The sequence below is a fragment of the Chiloscyllium plagiosum genome, unplaced genomic scaffold (genome assembly GCF_037043375.1).
Source record: "Chiloscyllium plagiosum isolate Xiang-an unplaced genomic scaffold, Cpla_swu_hap1 HiC_scaffold_14, whole genome shotgun sequence".
In the NCBI taxonomy this organism is placed as follows: domain Eukaryota; kingdom Metazoa; phylum Chordata; class Chondrichthyes; order Orectolobiformes; family Hemiscylliidae; genus Chiloscyllium; species Chiloscyllium plagiosum.
Window position 1 is genome coordinate 18,776,092 of NW_028270152.1, and position 24,372 is coordinate 18,800,463.

A 24,372-nucleotide genomic window follows, 5' to 3' on the forward strand; every position below is an offset into this window, starting at 1 on the left:
CTGTTTTGCAGCACCAGGGACCCAGGTTTGATTCCACCCTCAGGTGACTGTGTGGGGTTTGCACATTCTCCCCATGTCTACGTGGGTTACCTCTAGGTGGTCCAGTTTCCTCCCACAGTCTAAGGATGTGCAGGTTAGGTGGATTGGCCATGGCAAATTGTCCGTAGTTTCCAAGGCTAGTTGGGTTAGCTATGAGAAACCCAGGGTTACAGGGATAGGGTAGGAAGGTGGGACTGGATGGGATGTTCTTCAGAGGGTTGGTGTGGACTTATTGGGCTGAATGGCCTGCTTCCACACTGTAGGGATTCTATGATTAAGGTGCATCTTGAAAAGGAATTCACCCAAATGGAGCAACTTTAAGCAATGAGCCTGTTTTTTTGACAGTGGGCTTAAAAAGATGACCACATTTGGCAACCAATCGAGGATGGGGAATAAACTCTGCCAAATGACTGCCCAGAACTTTCCTTGGAATTCAAATACCTTTGGAATAACAACAAATTATGGAATGGAACACCATGTTGTGTGCAACAGTGAGTTAACATTCTGCCAGCATGTTCTGTTATTCTGGATGGTAATGTACTGCATGTTGAAAATGATAACATGGAACTGTTTGGTATTGATTCAAAGTAGCATTGACGAGAGTTCACTGTGGCTCCTCCCTGTTGCTCGTCAGTGAACCCAGTGACTCTCATATTCTGAAAATTTAACATGGTTTGAAGATACTATTGCAAACCTTGTTGGTTCAGTGCTTGCTGTATCTAATACTGCACATAGGTAACATTGACTGTTTTTAATGATGCAGAAATGTATACTCTAATGCACACACATGTATACCTATCACATTCCCAACGCCCCTCCCCCAAGTCCCTCCTCCCTACCTTTTATCTTAGCCTGCTTGGCACACTTTCCACATTCCTGAAGAAGGGCTCATGCCCGAAATGTCGATTCTCCTGCTCCTTAGATGCTGCCTGACCTGCTGAGCTTTTCCAGCAACACATTTTTCAGCTCTGATCTCCAGCATCTGCAGTCCTCACTTTCTCCCAGTGTTGGGGGTCAATTAGCTTACCCACAAAACATCATAATAGGATGAATAGTTTTCTTAATCAAACTGTTCGAGATAAAAATGGAAATTACTGGAAAAGCTCAGCAGGTGTGGCAGCATCTGTGGAGAGAAATCAGAGTTAATATTTTGGGTCCAGTGGCCCTTTCTCAGGACTCAGCAAGACCATTCTCTCCACAGATGCTGCCAGACCTGCTGAGCTTTTCCAGCAATTTCTGCTTTTGTTTCTGATCTCCAGCATCTGCAGTCCTCACTTTCTCCTACACGTATACAGTAACCTGGTAATATAGAGCTTGAATGATGCTGGAAAAAGAGAGATACTTTTGACATCTTTCTCATCAGGGACAGACACATCGCGAATAATAACTCCCTGGTGCATTCCCTATGCCTCGATCAATCAAAGCTGACTTGCAAACCAGCTTTTTACACATGAGCTATAAATTGTTGCTCCTTTGAAATTTGGTATTCTTGCATCTGTCCTGATGAATGCCAGCTTTGACAGAAAGTTTTGACAGCATTTTTTCCCACAACATCTAAATATCTCCATATATTTCCTATTTGCTATGTCCTTTCACTTCTCACTGCACCTCTTCTGAAGCAACAGATATCTGCCTTCAGTGTCTAAGCTAAATACCAGTCTTTCAGTGACCTAGGCAGAGGATATTGGCATAAAACGGGATTTTGTGGGACATTTGAACTTAATGGTGTCCACCTCTAAAATCTATAAACAAATCACAAATTTTGCAGGAGATTTCACAATTAACCCCATGTAAGGTTGGGGGCAGATCAACCTGAAAAGGCCGCATTGCTGTTTTTATAGCTTTCCGTGGCTCTCCTGTGCTGTCATTGAGCCACTTTGAAGAGTGTTGTTTCCCTTATTGAGTCTAGTGATTTATTTCACATCTCTCAGTAGATGTTGAGGCAGGAAAATAAGGATGAAGATAATGTAGGGACAGAGGGAATGATGCTCAATATAACCACAATGCTCTGGCCATTATTGTATGGGGGACATTCATCAGAGCAGATGGCCTTTCTCCCTTATTTAAAGAAATATATTATTTTATTGGAAGCATTCCAGAAAAGTTTCACTTGAATGATTCTTGGTATGGAGGGATTGTCTTCTGATCAAAGGCTAAATAGATTTGGACTCTACTCACTGGAGTTTAGATTAGACTCCCTACAGCATGGAAACAGGCCCTTTGGCCCAAGAAGTCCATACCGACCCTCCGAAGAGTAACCCCACCCAGAACCATTTCCCTCTGACTAATGCACCTGACACCATGGGCAATTTAGCATGGCCAATCACCTGACCTGCACATCTTTGGACTGTGGGAGGAAACCAGAGCACCCGCAGGAAACCCACACAGACACGGGGAGAATGTGCAAACTCCACACAGACAGTCGCCCAAGGCTGGAATCAAACCCAGGTCCCTGGTTCTGTACGGCAGCAGTGCTAACCACCGTGCCATTCCTAGTTTAGAAGAATTAGAGATGATTTCATTGAAACATACAGGATTGTTAAGGGACCTGACAGGGGAACTGTTGAGAAGATGCATATGGGAGAGTCTAAGACCAGGGGGCACAATCTCAGAATACAGGGCCACCAATTTAAGACTGAGATGAGGAGGAATTTCTTCTCTTAAAGGATCGTAAGTCTTTGGAACTCCTTATCACAGAGACCTGTGCAAGGCAGGGTCCTTGTGCATATTTAAGGCTGAGACAGACAGCTTCTTGAGTAGGAAGGGAATCGAGGGTCACAGGGAGAGGGCAGGAATGTGGTCATGAGGAATGTCAGATCAGCCATAATTCTACTGAATAGTGGAGCAGGTTTGAGGGGCCAAATGGCCTACTCCTGTTCCCATTTCTTGTGGTCTTATGGTCTTAGCTGTCAATTTTGTGCATTCATACAGTGGACAATCAGGAATATCCCTGCAGAAGCCTCTCATTTCTTCTTTAAATCTTTCTCCTATCACATTAAACGTATGTCCCTATCTTGAAATCTCCCACCCTAGAGAAAAGACACTACCATTCACATTATCTAAACCACTATGATTTTGTAAACCTCTATAAGGTCAACGTTCTATGCTCTAGTGAAAGAAGTCCCAGACTATCCAGCCTCTTCTTATAACTCAAACCCTTCATTCCCAGCAACGTCCCTGTAAATCTTTTTCTACAGTATAGTACCTTAAGGATCTTCTAAATTCACCTGAACAGACAGATGAGAGTCTTGGTTCAGGCTGAGGGATTTGAGGCTGTTTTCGTTAGAGAGAAGGTTGAGAGGTGACTTAATTGAGACATATAAGATAATCAGAGGGTTTAATATGGTGGACAGTGAGAGCCTTTTTCCTCAGATGGTGATGGCAAGCACGAGGAGACATAGCTTTAAATTGAGGGGTGCTAGATATAGGACAGATGTCAGAGGTAGTTTCTTTACTCAGAGAGTAGTGGGGGTGTGGAGCGCCCTGCCTGCAACAGTAGTAGACTCACCAACTTTAAGGGCATTTAAATGGTCATTGGATAAACATATGAATGAAAATGGAATAGATGGGGCTTCAGATTGGTTCCACAGGTCGGCACAACATCAAGGGCCAAAGAGCCTGTGCTGCGCTGTTATGTTCTATCTCACTATGCCTCAGGAACACTGGCATTCATAACTTATCCCTTTCGCTGTGTTGTACTGTGTGTAGTTTACCCATCACAAACAAAGGACTGGTTCTGGGTTGTGGCTAGTTCTACGCTGATCACCACCTGAGTAGATAATAGATTGAACCATCTGGGAAGTTATATATACGACACATCAAAATTATAAAGATTCTACGTTTTGGCTAATAATGTCAATGATAACACGATTGACCACACTTGTACTTAAGTCAGGAAGTTTTGGATTCAAATTCATTTTAAGACTTGAGTGCAAAAACCAAGGCAGTGCTGCACTGTTCAAAGTGTTGTCTCTCAGATGAAATGTTGAACCAAGACCCCCATCTGCCTATTCAGGTGAATTTAGAAGATCCTAAGGTATTATACTGTAGAAGAAGATTTACAGGGACGTTGCTGGGAATGAAGGGTTTGAGTTATAAGGAGAGGCTGGATAATCTGGGACTTCTTTCACTAGAGCGTAGGAGTTTGACCTTACAGAGGTTTACAAAATCATCGTGGCATAGATAATGTGAATCGTAGTGTCTTTTCTCTAGGGTGGGAGATTTCAAGATAGGGGACATATTTTTAACGTGATTGGAGAAAGATTTAAAGAAGAAATGAGGAGCAATGTTTTCATACAGAAAGTGGTTTGTGTATGGAATGAACTGCCAGAGGAAGTGGTGGATGTGGGTACAGTTACAATGTTTAAAAGACATTTAGAAAAATACGTGAATTAAAAACTGTTTGGAGGGATATGGGCCAAGTGCAGGCAGGTGGGATTATGTTTAGCATGAACTGGTTGGACAGAAAGGTCTGTTTCTGGGCTATATGATTCTTTAACTCAAAGAACATGGGAGTCATTACCAGTGTCCTGGTCGATTTTTATCTCTCAATCAACATCATAAAGACAGATTCTCTGATCTTTATTATGAAAGTGATTGTGGGAACTTGCAGATTAGCTGCTAAGATTTCTACATTACAACAGAATTCGAAATTACTTCATCAGGTGGGAAATATTTGGAGATGTCTGGCAGTCATAAAGAGTGCTACATCAGTGCAAGTCTTTCTTTCTCAGTGAAATCTGAAATGCGTTGGCATGTTGAATTCCATTCCTGAAGCCTGTGGTTGGAATGTTTCACAGCCTGGATACCAAGTAGAGTCCAGTGCTTGTTCTCAGCTTGGGACAGTCTGCACTTGTGGAACAATTTGTGCAACATTTTATCAGGACCTCTTTCAGAACGCAGTAGGAAGAACATCTGTGGGAAACATTCAAAATTGCAGAGGATGTCATATTAGCCTGAAGCTTAAACATTGAAAATCCAGCACTGTTTGTTTTAAGTATGATTGAAATAAGCTCTGAAGGAGCTATTGTTTCATCACTGTGCCTTAACATCCCCTTCTCTGTTTTAAAAAGTGTGCTGAGATGCCTTCCAAAACAGGTTGCTATAGCAACATTTCTTTTAATAATAGAAAGGAATGTTTTAACTTGAGGGAAACAGTGAAGAACACCTCCAGTTCCCTGGGAGTAAAGAGTTAATATCCTCTCACTAAGCAATTTAATTTGATGTAGCCCGTATGGAGCAATTTACTAGAGGAACCTGTCAGTTAGCTATAAATACAAAAGGCTGTTTCAGGGTATCTGGAGATTTGGCATCGAAGGAAACTAAATACAGAAAATAGCCCATATCCCCTTAACCCTCCAAAATCCCTGCATATTGTTGAACTTCAGTGAGCAATTGTTGATGGTGGTGTAGTGTCTGGTTCGAGGTAGGGTTACATGGAACACTGCAGTGAAAGGAGGAATAGAGAAGTGAGCGGACACTGAACATATGTTTAAACTTAATCCCCAATTTAAATCACCAACAGTGAACTCTCTATATACCCTGACAAATAATGGACTGCTTATTACAATGTATAAGATTTCAGATCTTGAATACATGTTTAATAATGCTTATCCAGATTTTGTATTGCTGTCCCTCATCTTGTTAGTTCTCTCTCCCGATAATATCATCAGTCGAACCTCTGTCATTCATTATCTATTCAATCCACAACATTGTCCAGAGTAAAGGAAACAAGTGGCACATCATGTTAGCAATGTCATTTTAGACAAGGATCAGAGGATTTATTTTGTGGGGGTTGGGGAGGGACAGAGCAGGAAAGGGAAGTGACCAGGACGGAAGAATCGAACTTTGTTCATGGTTGGTCCTTGGCAGCCGCATCGAGTCCATGTATTTTGTCTGCCTCAGTGCATGCAATAAAGGCCCAAACTTACTTGTTTTAAAGATGCTGCTTTGTCTAAGTGAGCTCAACAGAGCAGGTGCGGGCAGCCAGGAGGGAAAGAAACCAGGATGGTTGTTGTCAATGGAGTGGAAACACAGTGAGGCCTAAAACATCACCTCTGCTCCTCGGATGCTGCCAGACCAGCCGTGCTTTTCCAGCACCACACTTTTCGACCCTAATCTGCAGTCCTCACTTTCTCCTGTTCGAGGAATGTGTGTCATTTTGCCAAACAGCACAGACACAATGGCGTGAATGGCTTTCTCCAGTGCTATGACGATGATCTGATCTTCTCATTCCTGGACACACTTTCTTGTGAGCGGAATCAATGTCAGTTGTATGATCCTTTTTACGTTTTCCCCTTTGGCTGCAATTGCCAATCGAGTGCAAATTTGGGCTCGAACCTGTCAGTTTTCCAAATCGATTTCATGGTTCAAGTTTCTGCTGATAGTGTAATCACAAATATAAAATCCTTCATGGACCATTGCAATCAAGCAGCACTTTTGAATTTTTATGCATTAGGAAAATGGTTGTGTCACACTTAAGAGTCGTGACTTGGTATATAAACACAGCTGAATGTGGCTTTCTTATGAAAAAGGAGCAACTTTACCCAGTGTGTACCTAATTTTAAATAAATGAAAATGACTTAATAAACTCTACGGACCATTTATGTGTGACATTGATGTACAGTTTCTGAGTAAATTAGCGTTTTCTTTTAGTAGTTAAAGCTTTTAAAGATAACGCATTAGTTCCCTCGTTTCTATATTGTTATTTTAATCAATTGATTTTGACATGTCTTGGGCAGGTGGGATTGAACCTTTTGGCTGAGAGTCAGGGCTCTACCAATGCGTCATAAAAGCCCTTCCTTGTATCCACAAGCTTAATATTAAAAGCCTCAGTGAAGACCCAAAAGCAAAAGTAATTTGTGGGAAATTCACCACTGTGATTTATTTGATCCAAGGTGTGGTCTGTTTTATGAGCAGGGTCATCTTCCTGCCAGAGATTTTTAACCAAAGGAAAGATTGCAGAAAACAACATTGCATAGGATGTAAATTTCAGCGGAAATTCCTTGATACGCTGGTGCCGTTGAACCAGACATGTGCTCTGATACTTACTGTGTCTGAAAGCAAAATGGGTCATTTGTCCTGCCAAATTTACAAGTCACAATTTGTAAAGGAGCTTCCAAAGAACAGTTCAATCAGCCGATTAGATTAAGGAATGATTAATTTATATGTTTTGGCATCAATTTTAACAAATTAATTTTCTCTACATGCTGAACATTTTTATTATGAGTGATGTGGCCTTGTCTTTTAAATTGTGAGTCTAAAGAAAACATAACTTGGGAGATTTTGATGACAAAAAACAGATGGAAATTTACAGGAATTCAAATAGATCATAACTGTGGTGTTGGAGGTTTAGTGATACTGCAGTGAGGCCATCTAATATTACGAGGGCCACATATTTTTTCCGTTTTGGCTATAAACTGGAAAATGAAAGTTTGACAGTGTCATTTGGGTAATAAGTGCCAGGAGCGTTTATTTTTCTGTAACTTGAAGTTAAAAAGTGGGTGTACGGCGTACACTTTGGATACACAAAGACGATGTTGCTTTTCGGAGCAGTGATTGAGACATCAGGAGTCTGACTGGGGAGGACCGCCTCACACCAACCTTCAGATTACTCCAATTGCAATGGAGATAGAGACACTGAGAAACCGATAAACAGGAAACATCTCTCTCTCTTTCTCCCCCTCCTTCTCTCTGTGTGAGTGAAAAGACAAAAGAGAAAACCCAGAATCTCAAAAGAATTCGAACGCACAAAAAAGAAATCAAATATTGAAATGATCAATCGAAGATCAATTATTTCGCTGTGGGAAACACCATCCTTGCTAAAATCAATTTCCATCCTTATGCCAAACCTTTATTAGGACTCAGATGAGGAGAGTGTGAGAGCATTTGAGTCCCACTATTCCACAGATATTCACAAATGTTCAGTTAATCCATCAAGGTGATCACATTGCCTGACTGATTGCTATTCAGGACATAAGTAATTTAAACCAGGTTTTGGCAATTAACAGGAACTAACTCCACTGATTGAAAACAAACTTAATCTTTAACAAATGGCCAGAGGAAGATTACTAATTTACTACTACACAACTTAAACTATATGTCTTTTAACAGCCCTTCCCTCAACATCCACACACAGACATGCACATACACTCATGAATAAGATAGACGAGATAGTTTGCCACAAATATTATGAGTGGAAACATTTTGACAGGGAAAACTATTGATCAAATCTCCAGAAGGAGAGCTATTTCTCAAAGTTTTTTTTTGATTTGAGCAATGATGACACAATATTGTTTAAAAAGTGATATTCGATATTCTGTTCAATTGCTGAATGAATGGACCTTGGTCCATGCTTATGTTAGAATTCTTTCTTCTGCATCTCTCAGGATCTTGTTTTGCCTTTATTATTACACAGAGAGAGAAAAGAGAGAATTGGCCCGTGTTTTCAGTCTTTGGGATATCTTTTGGCTCCATTGTACGCTCAGTTTAATAACAAGCTGCAGCTGGACCAATCCAAAGGTTGTTGCTAGTCAGCCTTTCCCTAACTTGAAGACTCCAGGTGCCATTGTGCCTCAAGGTGCATCCATCTCACTGATCCAAAAAATACTTTAGGGCCGAGTTTTACCAAGGATCAGTGAAGTGAACAATATTGGCAGGTTTCATCGTGGATTTCTCTCCATGAGCACTAGCAAGATTCCTCACACTAGTCTCCAAAATGTTCCTTATGACCTTTGCACCATGCCTGTATGGTTTCCCTCTTGCCTTACCTTCCCCGTTGCCAGATGATGAATTAGATGCCACTGCTGGGACCTCCTGGATTTTCCCCGCCCTGACATCTCTGGGACACCCGCACCAATCAACCCCACCGCCCTGTGGCCCAACATTTCAACAACCCCTCCCACTCTGCCGAGGACATGCAGGTCCTGGGCCTCCTCCACCACCGCTCCCTCACCACCCGACGCCTGGAGGAAGAACGCCTCATCTTCCACCTCGGAACACTTCAACCCCATGGCATCAATGTGGATTTTACCAGTTTCCTCATTTCCCCTTCCCCCACCTCACCCCAGTTCCAAACTTTCAGCTCAGCACCATCCTCCTGACCTGTCCTACCTGCCTATCTCCCACTCCACCCTCCTCTCTGACCTATCACCTTCATCCCCACCCCCATTCACCTATTGTACTCTATGCTACTTTCTCCCCACCCCCCACTCATTTATCTCTCCACCCTGGAGGCTTCCTGCCTCTATTAATGAAGAGCTTTTGCCCGAAACATTGATTTTTCTGTTCCTCGGATGCTGCCTGACCTGCTGTGCTTTTCCAGCTCCACTCTGATCTAGACTCTGGTTTCCAGCATCTGTAGTCCTTGTTTTTACCTAGTTGATTTTAACAAGTTTAAAAGCTCAGCCGTGGCCCCGGTCAAGCACTTTCAGTCAGGAGCTGCCTTTCACCAGGCACATAGTGGGAGGGCAATCAAAAAGAAATTCTTCTCAGTCACATAGGTGACGCAGCTGACACTTAAGTACAAGGGCACCCTCATAAATGCATTGTCATTTAAGAACCAAGGTATGATTCCCTACAGTATGGAAACAGGCCCTTTGGCCCAACAAGCCCACACTGACCCTCTGAAGACCAACCCACCCAGACCCATTCACCTCTGACTAATGCACCTGTTACTACGGGCAATTTAGCATGGCCAGATCACCTGACCTGAACATCTTTGGATTGTGGGAGGAAACCAGAGCACCCGCAGGAAACCCACGCAGACACGGGGAGAATGTGCAAACTCCATGCAGATAGTTACCCAAGGCAGGAATCGAACCCAGGTCCCGTGAGGCAGCAGTGCTAACCACTGAGCCACCGTGCCACCAAGCTATGCAAGAGAGTCCTTCTCCTTCCACACTGCAGAGTGAAGTCTAACCTCTCGCCATCAGTTAACAGGGAATAATTACATACTGGAAAGCCATCAAAATTGAAACCTTCACTTTTTATTCAGCAACAGCCAAAATGAAGAAAATAACCAAACAAACCAGAGCTGCTCGGGGACTGACTGCCTGATTGCCAGCAAATTTATCATCAATGAATAATCCGAGTACCCAGTTCACATCTCTTGGAGCTGGCTCTGATTAAGTCCAGGCTAATTTGTTATACCTTAGTTATCACTCCACCAAGATGGATGTGATTTTTCATCCAGTTTCATAACATCATCTTGCTGGTGTGTCTGTTTCGCCTCAATTTCACTGTCCGATTATTGAACTGCAGTGACAGTGATGTTGACCCTGAGCTATGTCCTGAAGAAGGGCTTATGCCCGAAACGTCGATTCTCATGCTCCTTGGATGCTGCCTGACCTGCTGCGCTTTTCCAGCAACACATTTTTCAGCTATGTCTGGGTCTTTCAATCATGTTTCGAATGAACCTCTGTGGGGTTTTAAAATCGCAAACGAGTATGATTGTGCACCTCGGGAGGTCCATGTCACTGGCCACTGGGTTCTGTGGGTTCTCGTGTGGCTGATGAGCCTGATCCTAGAGTTACATCTCTGACCATACGTTTGGCAGGAAGTGGAATTGGTCCTTGTCCTCAAGGTCCCTGACATTCTTTTCTCTGGTTTCTCTCCTTTTCCATACGGTCTCTTGCTGACAGGTGTCCTTGAAGGATTTTTGTCCCTTCATGCAGGAGTTTCCTCCAAGTCAATTTCTTCTGAAAGAATGCCTCCCAGGTGTTTACATCTACGTTGAATTTCTTGAGAAAAGTCTTCAGAGAGACTTTGAGATGTTTCATTTGTCCTCCTCTCGTTCGGGTGCCCTCCTTGAGCTGGGTGAAAGTGATTTGGTTTAAGAATCGGAACTCGAGCATCTAAGCACATGGTCAGCCCGGCAGAATTGGTTCGGGTGATCATATCCCCGAAGGCGGTGTTGTTAGCTGCTTCAAGGATGTTGATGGTAGTACCCCTGTCCTCCCAGTTCAGACAGAGAAACCATCTCAAACAGTGTTAATGGTATTTCTCTAGGGCCTTGAGGTGGCGTCTATATGTAGTCCAAGTTTCAGAGTCATGTAGAAGACTTGGAAGGACTGCCTTACACACTGGGTGTGCAAGATGCCGCAGCCAGTGAAGATTCACTCATGGCACTTGTCGGTTGGATGCCATGTTGGATCTCTACTTCAGTGTCATCCATAGTTTGACATCTGGCTCCCGAGATAGGGGAAACGGTCCACATTTGGGAGGATTTTTCCATTGATCTTATTAGAGGGATTGAATGGAATTTCCCCTGGGATGAGTCAGCAAAGTGCTCGAGTCTTCTTGAGGTTGAGACTGAGACCAATTCTTCAATACACTTCTGCCCAAGCATTGACTGAAGCTTGATGATTCCCTTCCAACAACGATGACATTGTCATCCACAAGTTGTTTGAAGCAATTGCAGTGCATTTGCCACGTAGACCACTGGAATGTTGCAGGTCTAAGATTGATGTAGCATAGTGCCTCCTACAGCAACCATGTTCACCCCTTCACACTCCTGATGACCATGACAACTGTCTGGCTTTGTGTCTGCACTAGATAACAAGGCAAGACTGAAGGACTGAGAGCTTTTAAGGTCTGACTGAGGGGGCAAAGTGCAACAGGCCAACAGTGGCTCCTAGCATTTCCATTTTAACATTCTGATTCTTGTGTCAAATTCCTTCATAACCTTGTCTGTCCCTCTCTTTGCAACTTTGTCCACCCATACAAACCTCGATGGTCTCTGTCCTCCATTTCTTTCTTCTTGGACAGTTCTGCCCCCTGGCTCAACTTTGCTTTCCTCTTTGAAAATGCTTCATCAAACCAACATTTTTGAACTTTTTCTCATCTGACCTACTATCCCTTTATGTGGTTGGATATCACATTTTCCCTGATAATACTTGTGAGAACCACCTTGCTAAGTTAAAGGAACGATACAAATGCAGGCTGTTGTTGCCGAGCAGAGCTAGGAATTCAATGAGGAGATAACAAGGAGAATAAAAGAATTGGAACCTTTTTCTAGATGTGTGGATATTTTGCTCTTGCGAGTTAATGCAGTGGCAAGTTAACCTTTATTTGTGCTTGAGTGATTAGCTCAAATTTGCCCATTCATTTAGATGTCGAAAAGTGTGGTGCTGGAAAAGCGCAGCAGGCTGGGCAGCATCCGAGGAGCAGGAGAATCGACGTTTCGGGCATAAGTCTTCCTTCATTTAGCTGTGTCTGTTTTGTGGTGCTATGAATCTGTCATATTACCTTTCTACTTCATTGCCACATCCCTTGCCCATCTTAAAGCAGCTTAGGGGCAGCATGGGTGCTGTGTGGAGTTTTGCACATTCTCTCTGTGTCTGTGAGAGTTTCCTCCAGGTGCTCTGGTTTCCTCCCGGTGCTCTGGTTTCCTCCCACAGTCCAAAGATGTACAGGTCAGGTGAATTGGCCATGTTAAATTGCCCATAGTGTTTGATGCATTAGTCAGAGGGAAAAGGGGTTTAGAGGGTCAGTGTTGGGCCGAAGGGCCTGTTTCCCCACTGTAGGGAATCTAATCTAATCGAGTCCTTCTCTTGAAGTTTCCATTTATCCCTTTTAACTTCAATGTTTGAGGTTTCCCTCCATGTGCTTAATCCAATATTTATGAACATTCATTGTCAAAACCACAGCTCTTTCCACAGGAACTTTCTTTGGTTCCTGTGGTTGGGTGGCACGGGCTCCATTCCAGCCTCGGGTGACTGTCTGTGTGGTGTTTGCACATTCTCCCTGTGTCTATGTGGGTTTCCTCCGGGTGCTCCGGTTTCCTCCCACAGTCCAAAGATGTGCAGGTCAGGTGAATTGGCCATGCTAAATTGCCCATAGTGTTAGGTGCATTAGTCAGGGGTAAATGTAGGGGAATGGGTCTGGGTGGGTTGCTCTTCGGAGGGTTGGTGTGGACTTGTTGGGCCGAAAGGCCTGTAACCACACTGTAGGGAATATAATCTCAGAGACCCACCACCCCCCAAACCAGATTTGAACCCCTTGCACCCAATATCAGATGCTCCTCCCTATTCCAGGCCTGAAACAATCCCCCTACCAGACCTCCTTTGATCCCGACACTCATTGTCACAAGCCCCCGTCAGATCTGATTGCTCCTGCCCACGTCATTTCAGCATGACCCCTGTCAAAAGAGGACCTGGTCTCCTTCCTCTGACAGTGCTCCATTACAAAGTATTGTCAGAAATGGAAGTATGATGCTGCAATTCTGAGGGGACCCTGAGTAGAACCTTCTCTCTGAAATGAGGAGCTTCCATCTCTCATTAAAAAAAAACAAAACGAAGGGCCGGTTCTGTGTGAGATGGCCACACCCCAGAAAATCTGAGCCCAATATTCATATGTTTCCAAACATTGTCAGCTGCTATCGGTGATTGCCATCTCATCGATTGGGAGGGGTGGAAAGCAATTCCAGAAGCAACAGATGATTGCATGATCCGACCAAAGAATTCTAATGAACTGGATCACTTCCACCCCCTCTCCTTTTGCAGAATTCCAATTTCCAGACCTATGCTCAGGTTCCTCCAGTGAGCCACAATACACGTAGAACACTTGATATCATCATGCACTTAACTGAAAAATACAAGCACTGCCTTGCTTTTATTTCATACACTGCTTTATTCCAGAAAGATCAAATGCTTGCACTTCTGTTTTTGATCAATTCCTTCTGCCTGATCTGAACATGTCTGTGTTTATCCTCTTGCTGAGGGGAGCCATTCACAGCCCTGGGGAGATTATTAGCAGGACTTCTGTCAGAGCCAATGATGTCGCGTTGCTTGTTACTCTTGGCTAACATGTGTGAGAAAACTAGAAATAGCAACTCCAGTCCATTCCTGCTCTGGTTTGACAAATGCTGGCTTTTTGCAGTTTGAGCAGGAGGAGACCAACAAAGCTGACTGAGGTGGCCTTTTCCAAAAGGATTTCAGGAGAGCCAACATGGCCATGGTGGTTTAATGGTGAGCATTGCTGTCTTCCAAACAGTTGACCTGGGTTCGATTCCCAGCCTCTGTTAATTTCTTAGGGGGCGACACGGTGGCTCAGTGGTTAGCACTGCTATCTCACAGCACCAGGGACCTGGGTTCAATTCCACCCTCGGGTGACTATCTCTGTGGAGTTTGCACATTCGCCTCGAGTCTGCATGGGTTTCCTTCAGGCGCTCTGGTTTCCTCCTTTTGTCCAAAGTTATGCAGGTCAGGTGGATTGGCCATGCTAAATTGTCCATATTGTTAGGTACATTAGTCAGAGGGAAATGGGTCTGGGTGGGTTACTCTTCGGAGGGGCGGTGTGGACTGGTTGGGCCAAAGAGTCTGTTTCCACACTGTAAGGAATCTAATCTAATTGTCTGTGCATTATCTCAATGCAGCAACACTCAATTTGAAAGCAGAACATTGTGGTTGCTGGAAATCTGAAACAAACACAGAAAGTGCACTTTTAAAGTGGAAGGCAGGAGTTTGAGGGGTTTTGAGGAAGCATTTTATCCCCAGAAGGTGGCCAGGGTCTGGAATACATTGCCTGTGCACACAGTTAAGGTGGAAAATCTCACAACCTTTAAAAGATAATTGGACGAGCACTTGGAAGTGTCATAACCTTGAAGGTTCATAGCCTACTGTGGGAAAATGGGAATGAGTGTGTATTTTTGGCGGTAAAGAGTTGATAGGTTGAAGAGTGCCTTCTGCACTGGTCGATTTTATGATTCTAGGAACCTCTTGAGAAACTGAGCAGCTACAAAGAACACAGGAACAGGAACAGGAACAGGCCGTTTGGCCTATCGAGCCTGATGCCTTTTTTATCTTTTGCCTCTACACGGTCAGTCTCCTTCTATTCCCTGTCTTCATATATCAGAAGTCACATGACACTAGGTTATAGCATTGCTCCTAGGAGAAAATGAGGACTGCAGATGCTGGTGATCAGAGCTGAAAATGTGTTGCTGGAAAAGCGCAGCAGGTCAGGCAGCATCCAAGGAGCAGGAGAATCGACGTCTCGGGCATGAGCCCTTCCTGAAGAAGGGACCTGAAGGGCAACCTTTCCACACGGAAGGCTGTGTGCATATGGAAAGAGCTGCCAAAGGAAGTGGTAGAGGTGGCCACAATTATAACACTTAAAAGAAATTTGGACAGGTAAATGCATAGGAAAGGTTTAAAGGGATATGGGCCAAATACAAGGAAATAGGATTAGTACACTTTAGGAACCCTGGTCAGCATGGATGAGTTTGGTTGAAAGACCTGTTTCTATACTATGTGACTCTGACTCTATGACACTTGTACCATCCAAACCAGGCAATATTGTGGTAAATCCCCATTTCTGTTCTCTCTTCAAAGCCTGCACATCCTTCTGTTAGTGTGGCGATCAGAACTGTACACAGTATTTCATACATAGCTTAACTAAAGTTCTATATAGTTGCAACATGACTTGCCAATTTTTATACTCTGTCTTGGCCAATGAGGTAAGCATTTATATGCCTTCTTGACTGCATTATCCAAGTGTGTTGTCATTTTCAGGGAACTGTGGAGCTGTACACTTAGATCCCTGTGTGTTGATGCTACTAAGGGTTCTGCCACTTCCTGTTTACTTGTCACCCGCGTTAGATCTTCCAAAATGCATCTCCCCACATTTGTCCAGATTAAACTCCATCTGCCATTTCTCCGCCCAAGCCTCCAGTCTATCTACATCTTGCCGTATCCTTTGGCGATCTTCCTCACTATCTGCAACTCCCCCAATCTTTGTGTATTCCACAAATTTACTAATCAGGGTACCTACATTCTCCTCCAGATCATTTATATCTTTTAAAAACAACAGGGGTTCCAGCACTGATCACTGTGGCACACCATTGGTCACTGATCTCCAGTCAGAAAAACACCCTTCCACAGTCTTCTATGACTACACCAGTTCTGTATCCATCTTACCAGCCTACTGCAGATTCCTGGTATCCTTTTGTATCAGCCAGCCATGAGGGACTTTGTCAAAGACTTTTCTATAGCCCATATAGACAACATCTTCCACCCTCAATCATCTTTGTCACTTCCTCAAAAAACTCAATCATGTTTGTGAGACAGAACCTTTCCTGCCTAGTGCTAATATGTTCATATTTTTCCAAAGGTGAGTAAATCCTGTCCCTAAGACTTTTCTTCAATAACTTCCCTACTACTGTCGAAAGGCTCACGAACCTATCATTTCCCAGATTATCCCTGTTGTCTTTCTTAAACAAAGAACAACACTGGCTATTTTCCAGTCCTCTGACACCTCTCCTGTGGCAGAGGTTTTGTACAATGCCCCAGCAATTTTCTCACCTGTCTCCCTCGGCATTCTGGGATAGATGCTATCAGAACCTGGGGACTTGTCCACCTTAATGATTTTTAAAACACCCAATGCCTCCCTCCTTTTTTTATATTGACATGTCCCAGAAAATCAACATACCCCTCCTGAGCCTCACCATCCACCATGTCTCCTTTGTGAATATTGATACGAATTATTCCTTAAATACCTCACCTACTTCCTCTGGCTCCAAGAATAAATTCCCTCCTTTGTCCTTGAATGGACTTATCTTTTCCCTAGCTACACTCTTGCTCCTTATATACTGATAAAACACCCTGGGATTTTCCTTAATTCTGTTTGCTAAACACATTTCATGCCCCTTTTAGCCCTCCTGATTCCTTGTTTGAGTTTGTTCTTACTATCTTTTGTATTATTTGAAGGCTCTGCCTCTGGAGAGAGAAACAGATAATATTTCAAGCCCGGTATGATTCTTCCTCAGAATGTGCATTGAAGAACAAATTAATTTTGTTTCTCTCCCCCCAGACAGTCGTCAGACTTTCTGTGTTTCTCTACCACTCGCAATCTCCCCAAAGTTGTGAATGGAAATGGATGACTCTTGTAAATTGAAACACATTTATTTTAAAGCGATGCTGTGTTAACATGGGAATGGATTAGTGAGAATGAGTTGGCAACGACTGGGGAGTTTATTTCTGTGTTGTTATTATAATCAGTAATAATTATGTAAGAGTTTAGTGCAGCTAATAAGATTGCTATTTATTGGAGAGGAGGAAACAACTACTTTTATATTACATTTCCACCTCCCCATTATGGCCAAAGGCTTTCATTGTGAATCACTTTGTTTTGAAATATGATTAGAGACAAAAAAAACTGCAGATGCTGGAATCCGAAGTAGACCAGCAGGAGGTTGGAAGAACACAGCAAGCCAGGCAGCATCAGGAGGTGGAGAAGTAACTGTTTCAGGTGTAACCCGAAGAAGGGTCACACCCGAAATGTTGAATTCTCCACCTCCTGATGCTGCCTGGCTTGCTGTGTTCTTCCAACCTCCTGCTGGTCTACCTTTTGAAACGTAATGACTGCTTTTTAATCAAATGCAGCAGCTAATTTGTGCACAGCAAGGTCCCTCAAACAGCAACAAGGTACAAGAAGGCAAATAATCTGTTTTTCAGTTGTTGCTAACTGTTGGGGTTATAAATATTCACTTGGATACCTTTCCTATCTTTGATTTTGCCCTGCTAACTTTTACTTACAGTCAAGCAAGACCTCAGTCTAATGTCACACTGAAATGATGGCACCTTCGAACAATGTAGCATATTCTCAATACAGCAAAGAACACTCAGCAAAGACTTTTTACTGAAATCCCTTCATTATCAGGCTTAAGCGTTCTGCCTCAGGCCAATGAGTGGGAACACTAGACCAAGGTGACATTCTAGCTGTTGGTGACAGGAAGATTGGGACTTTGTTGCTTTGTATCGACAATCTTATTGTCACAATTTGGGAACTTGAAGTCGCCAAAATAATGGATGTGAATTGTGGGTGCGAACGCATTATATTGCTATTGATGTAGACTACATGGTCATTTCATATCATTGTTCAGATTGATTCATAGCCAAGATGGGGTGAAGTGTTTGATAGACAATGCAATTTTATTTCTGACAGAGAGCCATGTTGTCAATTCGTTTAGTTTTCAACTCATCAGGACAGATGCAAGAATGCCAAATTTCAGTGGGAGCAATAATTCACATTATATGTGAAAAAGGGTGCTGATTAGTTGGCAAGTGGACTCTGATTGCTTGAGGTGTTGCTATGGAGAATGCACCAGCAAACAACTATCTCCCGAGCTTCTGTTTAATTTTTTTTTCAACTTGACATTTCTTTATTCATCGACTGAGAAATAAGCAAGGGATAATAACCTTATTGGGATTGTATTATAGACCCGCTAATAGTCAGAGGGAAATTGAGAAACAAACTTGTGAGGAGATCTCAGCTATCTGTAAGAATAATAGGGTGGTTATGGGAGGGGATTTTAACTTTCCAAACATAGACTGGGGCAGTGTTAAGTGATTAGATGGAGAGGAATTTGTTAAATGTGTACAAGACAATTTTCTGAATCAGTTTGTGGATGTACCTACTACAGAAGGTGCAAAACTTTACCTACTCTTGGGAAATAAGGCAGGGCAGGTGACTGAGGTGTCAGTGGGGGAGCACTTTGGGACCAGCGACCATAATTCTATTAGATTTCAAATAATGATGGAAAAGGATAGACCAGATCTAAAAGTTGAAGTTTTAAATTGGAGAAAGGCCAATTTTGATGGTATTAGGCAAGAACTTTCGAAAGCTGATTGGGGGCAAATGTTCGCAGGTAAAGGGACGGCTGGAAAATGGGAAGCCTTCAGAACTGAGATAATGAGAATCCAGAGAAAGTATATTCCTGTCAGGGTGAAAGGAAAGGCTGGCACGTGTAGGGAATGCTGGATGACTAAAGAAATTGAGGGTTGGTTAAGAAAAAGAGGGAAGCATATGTAAGGAATAGATAGGATAGATCGAATGAATCCTTAGAAGAGTATAAAGGAAGTAGGAGTATACTTAAGAATGAAATCAGGAGGGCAAAAAGGGGGCATGAGATAGCTTTGGCAAATAGAATTAAGGAGAATCCAAAGAGTTTTTACAAATACATTAAGGACAAAAGCATAACTAGGGAGAGAATAGGGCTCCTCAAAGATCGGCTCCTCAAAGATTGGTAAAATTCTAGAATCCATCATTAAGGATAAGGTTTCTAAATTCTTGGAAGAGCAGGGTCGGATTAGAACAAGTCAACATGGATTTAGTAAGGGGAGGTCGTGCCTGACAAACCTGTTGGAATTCTTTGAAGAGGTGACAAATAGGTTAGACCAGGGAAACCCAGTGGATGTGGTCCACCTAGACTTCCAAAAGGCCTTTGATAAGGTGCCACACGGGAGGCTGCTGAGCAAGGTGAGGGCCCATGGTGTTCAAGGTGAGCTACTGGTATGGATTGAGGATTGGCTGTCTGACAAAAGGCAGAGAGTTGGGATAAAAGGATCTTTTTCGGAATGGCAGCCAGTGACAACCGGTGTCCCGCAGGGTTCAGTGTTGGGGCCACAGCTGTTCACATTATATATTAATGATCTGGATGAAGGGACTGGGGGCATTCTAGCGAAGTTTGCCGATGATACAAAGTTAGGTGGACAGGCAGGTAGTACTGAGGAAGTGGGGAGGCTGCAGAAGGATCTAGACAGTTTGGAAGAGTGGTCCAGGAAATGGCTGATGGAATTCAATGTGAGCAAATGCGAGGTCGTGCACTTTGGAAAAAAGAATAGAAGCATGGATTACTTTCTAAATGGTGAGAAAATTCATAAAGCCAAAGTACAGAGGAATATTCTGGGAGTGCTAGTTGAGGATTCTCTAAAGGTAACAATGCAGGTTGAGTCCGTGATTAAGAAAGCGAACGCAATGTTGTCAATTATCTCAAGAGGGTTGGAATATAAAAGCACTGATGTGCTACTGAGACTTTATAAAGCTCTGGTTAGGCCCCATTTGGAGTACTGTGTCCAGTTTTGGTCCCCACACCTCAGGAAGGACATACTGGCACTGGAGCATGTCCAGCGGAGATTCACACGGATGATCCCTGGAATGGTTGGTCTAACATATGAGGAACAGCTGAGGATCCTGGGATTGTATTCATTGGAGTTTAGAAGATTAAGGGGAGATCTAATAGAAACTTACAAGAGAATACATGGCTTGGAGAGGGTGGACGCTAGGAATTTGTTCCGCCAGGCGAGGAGACTAGGACACGTGGATACAGCCTTAGAATTAGAGGGGGTCAATTCAGAACAGAAATGTGGAGACATTTCTTCAGCCAGAGAGTGGTGGGCCTGTGGAATTCATTGCCACAGAGTGCAGTGGAGGCCGGGACGCTAAATGTCTTCAAGGCAGAAATTGATAAATTCTTGATGTCACAAGGAATTAAGGGCTACGGGGAGAATGCGGGTAAGTGGAGTTGAAATGCCCATCAGCCACGATTGAATGGCGGAGTGGACTCGATGGGCCAAATGGCCTTACTTCCGCTCCTATGTCTTATGGTCTTATGGTCTTATCAGCAAGGCGGCCTTTATGTGGAGCTGCAGAAAATGGGGGAGATATTAAATGAGTATTGTGCATCAGTATTTACTGCGGAAAAGGAAACGGAAGATATAGACTGTAGGGTAATAGGTGACATCTTGCAAAATGTCCATATTACAGAGGAGGAAGTGCTGGATGTCTTGAAACGGGTAAAGATGGATAAATCCCCAGGACCTGATCAGGTGTACCCGAGAACTCTGTGGGAAGCTAGAGAAGTGATTGCTGGGCCTCTTGCTGAGATATTTGTATCATCGATAGTCACAGGTAAGATGCTGGAAGATTGGAGGTTGGCTAACGTGGTGCCACTGTTTAAACAAGGTGGTAAAGACAAGCCAGGGAACTATAGACTAATGAGCCTGACGTCAGTGGTGGGCAAGTTGCTGGAGGGAATCCTGAGGGACAGGATGTACGTGTACCTGGAAAGGCAAGGACTGATTAGGGATAGTCAACATGGCTTTGTGCATGGGAAATCATGTCTCACAAACTTGATAGAGTCTTTTGAAGAAGTAACAAAGAGGATCGATGAGGACAGAGCAGTAGATGTAATCTATATGGACTTCAGTAAGGCATTCGATAAGGTTCCTCATGGGAGATGGATTAGCCAGGTTAGATCTCATGGAATACAGGGAGAACTAGCTATTTGGATACAGAACTGGCTCAAAGGTAGAAGACAGGGAGTGGTGGTGGAGGGTTGCTTTTCAGACTGGAGGCCTGTGATCAGTGGAGTGCCAAAAGGATCGGTGCTGGGTCCTCTACTTTTTGTCATTTACATAAATGATTTGGATGCGAGCATAAAAGATACAGTTAATAAGTTTGCAGATGACACCAAAATAGGTGGTGTAGTGGACAGCAAAGAGGGTTACCTCAGATTACAACAGGATCTTGATCAGATGGACCAATGGGCAGAGAAGTGGCAGATGGAGTTTAATTCAGATAAATGCGACGTGCTGCATTTTGGGAAAGCAAATCTTAGCAGGACTTATACACTTCATGGCTAGGTCCTAGAGAGTGTTGCTGAACAAAGAGACTTTGGAGAGCAGGTTCATAGCTCCTTGAAAGTGGAGTCGCAGGTAGATAGGGTAGTGAAGAAGGTGTTTGGCATGCTTTCCTTTATTGGTCAGAATACTGAGTACAGGAGTTGGGAGGTCATGTTGCAGCTGTACAGGACATTGGTTAGGCCCCTGTTGGAATATTGCATGCAATTCTGGTCTCCTTCCTATCTGAAAGATGTTGTGAAACTTGAAAGGGTTCAGAAAAGATTTCATAAGGATGCGCCAGGGTTGGAGGATATGAGCTATAGGGAGAGGCTGAACAGGCTGTGGCTGTTTTCCCTGGAGCGTTGAAGGCTGAGGGGTGCCCTTATAGAGGTTTACAAAATTATGAGGGGCATGGATAGGGTAAATAGGCAAAGTCTTTTCCCTGGGGTTGGGGAGTCCAGAACTAGAGGGCATAGGTTTAGGGTGACGGGGGAAAGATATAAAAGGGATATCTGGTCAGCATGGATGGGTTGGACCAAAGAGTCTTTTTCCATGCTGTACATCTCTATGACTCTATGACTCTATGATTGCTTGTAGTACTAAACAGTTATTGTCTGATTGGTTTATGTGGTGGATGGGAAGTATGTTTAGTTTAACTGATGTGATTGGATTGAAAACCACAGCTTAACTATAAATATCACTGTCCAGAAGATCATAAAATATTGGCTAATTATCCTATTTCAATGCTGAGTCTGCCAAGCCAGTTTCTTTGACTTTTAAATGTCACTATGATAAAAGATTTTAAAAGTTGAATCATTGTTGTGCTGACTATGTCTTTACTGAGCTTATTTTCTTTCTTGTTCCTTTTCTTTAGATTGAATAACTGTATGCCTGATCAATTAGCCATACAAAGATCAGGAAACTGGATTATTTTGTTAACCTGGAATCTATACAGCATCATGTCCAACTACAAAATTCCTTGGCAAATAAGGAACATGTTTACCATGATTCAACTGTAGTGAAGAGAAAAAGAAAGTAATCCTTTTTGGCTTTTATAAAGTTTCCCCACTTCCTCTCTTGAGTCGAAGCTTTACAAGAGACATTTAAAGGCACTTAGCTCCATGTTAGTTGGGTTATTTCTGGAATCTCACACATTATGGGGGAAATATTGGTCCACAGAGAACAGAGGTATAGAAAGGACTGCTCACGGATTGGAATAAGTGAGAGGGATATTTAAAGGGATGAAGTGTGTACTTCGGCCATCAACATTGAGGTGTTGTTGTGTGTCCCCCTCAAATTGTAAAAAAATTGAAATTAAAATTCTTCCTTTTGGTTCATTTTGTGTAACAATTTGGTATGAAGATGGTAACATTTTGCATGAAGCTTACTAGTAGGAAACATTTCACCGCACCCTCAATTTTATCTTTGCTCTACACCGAACATTCCCTCCAAATGTATGTCTTTATCAAAGATCTATCTGCCATTCCATACCAAACCCTGGCAGGGTGTCCAATGTCTCTTTATTAGCATCAGTTTTTCAACCTTGCCACCAAGTTTTCTAAGTCACATCATCTGATGCTCCTTTTAGAGTGTAACAAGCTCAAAGGCATGACTTAGACCATTTCCAGCTGATCTGGCATTTTGGCAATGGGTGCTGGAATCAGATCTGAAGCAAGAGTGGACACCACGTCATATGTTTGGAGATGGAAAGAAGGATTGCTATTGAATTAATCAGACTGACAAAACTGTGTGTGTGTGTGCGCGCGCGCGCGTATGCTGGTGTGCATGTGTGTTTGTACAGGACGTCTTCAGAACTATTGTCCAATCCATTTCTTTTTCTGATTGGATGTCAATGGATATAGAGTTTACATGGGTGAATAGATTTGAGGGATAGATCTAACTGAGTGGTGAAACAGACTTAATCAATGGTATGGCTTACTTCAGGCTCAGGTAGAATATTAAATGGAGACCGTATGTGCCTGTGCAGACATCTCCAACTGTATCGAGGTATATTTTAAGAAAACTGCCAGTTTGCCTGCTACACACTGATCAATACTTTGCTCTCAATGAACCCTCTCACATCAGATTATCATTTTATTTTTGTGGGTCTTTGCAATGACAAAGTAGTTATGACATTCTCTTATGGACTAATGGTGATTGTTATATGTTCAAAGTGAAGAGGTGCCATGGTATCTCCTCAGGATGTACATTACTTTCTTTCTTACAAAGATACACTATGGTTGCCAAGGTACACAGTCCATCGGGCATTTCCCATTGGTGTCACATTATGCGTGCAATGACATGTTTGAGCACAACTTCATCCTTTCAGTGAGATGCTCAGTTTTGATTTGATGAAGGAAGACTCTGGGCCCATTTTGTTTCATCTTTCTACTTATATATGCCCTGATTTTAAAATAGATCTTCCACCGCCAGATAGGTTCTCTTCCTGACTAGTGGTGTGCCTCAGGAATTGGTGTTGGGGTCACAATTATTTACAAATTATATAGATGATTTGGAGTTGGGGACCACGTGTATGGTGTCAAAATTTGCCGATGACACTAAGATGATTGGCAGAGCAAAGTGTGCAGAGGACTGTGAAACTTTGCAGAGGAACATTGATACATTGAATGAGTGGGCAAAGGTCTGGCAGATGGAATACAATGTTAGTAAATGTGAAGTCATCCATTTTGGTAGGAGTGACAGCAAGATAGATTATTACTTGAAAGGTAAAAAGTTACAGCATGCTGCTGTGCAGAGGGACCTGGGTGTTTTTGCCTCACAGAAATGAATCACAGAAGATTGGTCTGCAGGTACAAGTGATTAAGAAGGCAAATGGAATTTTGTCCTTCATTGCTAAAAGGGGTTGAGTTTAAAAGCAGAGTTTAAAAAAGCAGTTGCACATAGTGCTGATGAGGCCACTCTTGGAGTGCTGTGT